At 57.2% G+C, this 2,500-nt stretch overlaps 1 non-coding gene across 1 annotated transcript in view; it reads left to right on the top strand.

Annotated features, from left to right (window-relative positions):
• The first annotated feature begins 1,924 nt into the window (after positions 1-1,924).
• Positions 1,925-2,500, top strand: part of LOC126433240 (small subunit ribosomal RNA) — a 1,910-nt gene continuing 1,334 nt past the window's right edge. The window contains exon 1 of the ribosomal RNA XR_007578351.1: positions 1,925-2,500. This exon is cut by the window's right edge and continues 1,334 nt beyond it. This is a non-coding gene — a ribosomal RNA (small subunit ribosomal RNA).

The raw sequence follows: 2,500 nt of genomic DNA on the forward strand, positions 1-2,500 counted from the left end.
GCGCCTTAACCTAACCTATATTGCGCCTTAACCTAACCTATATTGCGCCTTAACCTAACCTATATTGCGCCTTAACCTAACCTATATTGCGCCTTAACCTAACCCACGTTGCGCCTTAACCTAACCCACGTTGCGCCTTAACCCAACCCACGTTGCGCCTTAACCTAACCCACGTTGCGCCTTAACCCAACCCACGTTGCGCCTTAACCCAACACACGTTGGGCCTTAACCTGCTCTGTAATTGTCATACGACGCGTTAAATTAGTGTAGTGTTGCCTAACTGCAACCCCCGCAATATAGTTTGCTACTCGCACTGCCCGGTCCCCAGAGTATCGCTTCATGTTAAACACCTTGCAGCTATACACTGTAATGCGGACGGCAGCAGGACGTACATGCTCAATGCCCTTCGCAGTTGTTCATTGGCATTCGCATGGCGAAGCACAGCCTACGTTGTGGTACGGCTTGTGTCAACTGTCCGCTGATGTTGTACGTCCAAATCACACACTGTACTGCACATTGGTCCTCATGTACTGAATGATACATCGTGGTACATGTGTGACCGTACCACGACTGCGCCAACAACGGCGAACCATACGGTCCAAATATTGTGCACTCAGCTACGTGTCGTCTCCCTATAAGAGCTGGATTGCAGTATGGTATGCCGTGGATGGCGATCACCATGAGCCGTCTGTTGATGTAGTGGCGCGTGTTGTCAGACGTAGTCGTCTCTTCTCACACACCGTGATAGCATGGTGCACTGCGTTCCACATCTGCGACATGCGACAGAGGCCGGTTGACAGTCGTTCGCGCAATGGACATCGCATACGTACGGGGGCCACCTTCCACGTGTTCGCGAAGCGTGCACATGTTGTTGCGTGTATGTGGGCAGACATAGTGTGTCGTGACACCTGACACAGGCATGCAACAATCGTTGAATTTGCAAATGGCGATGGACGTCTACGTTTGCTGGTGACGTTACGCAAATGAAGAACTGGTAAACCGTTGTGGTGCGGTTGTTCTCGCTAGAGGTGAATCAGTGATGGCGACGATCGGTTGAGCTACCAACCGGTTGTTTCAGCGATACCCACCATGCCCACGAACGTGAATGGCATGTGGGTGTGAAGCGATACGCGGCGGTGGCTGGGTGGGACCGTCCCCGGCCGGTGAGGGGGGGCCTCCCGGCGTGCTGGCCGCGCGGTGCGTGGGCGCACGCGCTACAGCCGGCTGGTGGGGGCGGCCAGTGGCAGGCGCGCCGGCCGACGGAGGCGGCAGGCGGCGCAGCTGCGCGCCGGCGCACCCTGCACGCGGCGCCGTGCGGCCAAAGTAGGTCCTCGCGGGCCCGGTGCGAAGCGCGGTGGACATCTGCAGTGTGCTGGTCCGATTGAGGACTGTGTGCGCTGAGGATGCGCCGCCGCCCGGCGCTCGGCGCCGCGACGCCGTCTGCTGCTCGGTCGCCTCTGCGGTTCTCGCAGGTGGATTGTATCGCAGCTGTGCGGACGTGTTGGCGCGTGCGCTGTGCTGGGAGAGTTCGCTTCGGCACCCAAGTGGGGCTTTTGTCCTTCTGTGGCGCTGGCGTTGGAGCTGCCGGCCACCGTAGGTGGCGCGTGTTGTCTCCCGCCGGCAATGCCACGACAGCACGCTCCCGGGCCTCTGTCGGCAGCGGCAAGCTCAGTTGGGAGCACGGGTGGTCGCACCTAAAGCGTCTACTCGCCAAACTCCGGGCGATTGCGCCTCTCTCGAACCCGACCAAGTACTTAGGACGGCGCTGCGCGCCGCCGGGACCTGAGAGGGTTTCGAGGTGTATTGTGCAGGGGAGCTCAGCCTCCTCCTGTTTGCAGAATAATTGAGCGGACGCTTGCGTGTTCGCGCGGGCTCCCGGGACACACTCCCGGGCGGCCGGCTGCTCAGCTCTAGTTGACGCAGCTCCCTGGTTGATCCTGCCAGTAGTCATATGCTTGTCTCAAAGATTAAGCCATGCATGTCTCAGTACAAGCCGCATTAAGGTGAAACCGCGAATGGCTCATTAAATCAGTTATGGTTCCTTAGATCGTACTCACGTTACTTGGATAACTGTGGTAATTCTAGAGCTAATACATGCAAACAGAGTCCCGACCAGAGATGGAAGGGACGCTTTTATTAGATCAAAGCCAATCGGTCGGCTCGTCCGGTCCGTTTGCCTTGGTGACTCTGAATAACTTTGGGCTGATCGCACGGTCCTCGTACCGGCGACGCATCTTTCAAATGTCTGCCTTATCAACTGTCGATGGTAGGTTCTGCGCCTACCATGGTTGTAGCGGGTAACGGGGAATCAGGGTTCGATTCCGGAGAGGGAGCCTGAGAAACGGCTACCACATCCAAGGAAGGCAGCAGGCGCGCAAATTACCCACTCCCGGCACGGGGAGGTAGTGACGAAAAATAACGATACGGGACTCATCCGAGGCCCCGTAATCGGAATGAGTACACTTTAAATCCTTTAACGAGTATCTATTGGAGGGCAAGT

Source organism: Schistocerca serialis, unplaced genomic scaffold (assembly GCF_023864345.2).
Source record: "Schistocerca serialis cubense isolate TAMUIC-IGC-003099 unplaced genomic scaffold, iqSchSeri2.2 HiC_scaffold_1162, whole genome shotgun sequence".
NCBI lineage: Eukaryota > Metazoa > Arthropoda > Insecta > Orthoptera > Acrididae > Schistocerca > Schistocerca serialis.